Consider the following 376-nt stretch of genomic DNA (forward strand, 5'->3'; position numbering starts at 1 on the left):
AGTATCAAAAAGCGATACTATCTCTCTCTCTCTCTCTCTCTCTCTCTCTCTCTCCCTCTCCCCATCTCTCTCGCCACCTTATTTCCCCCTTATTTCCACAGAGAACATTTGCCTGCAGCTCTGATACAGTAGGTTGCCTGAGAAAAAGCATTATGGGATGTTTATAGAGCCAGCGACACCACCCAGACAGTTTAACAGCAGGGTGCAAACCTGGCCGCCTTTCCTGACCTGTAGATGGAGCGTCCTGGAGTGTCCTGGAGCGTCCCGTCTGTAACAAGCACACTCTGTCCAATTTATAAAGGCCTGGGTTAATTGTAGCCCGGTCACTCCCAAGGGCACATTCCAAGGGCAACCTGTGGTTAAGTGATCACAGAGG

Source organism: Notolepis coatsorum (genome assembly GCF_963971535.1).
Source record: "Notolepis coatsorum genome assembly, chromosome: 18".
NCBI lineage: Eukaryota > Metazoa > Chordata > Actinopteri > Aulopiformes > Paralepididae > Notolepis > Notolepis coatsorum.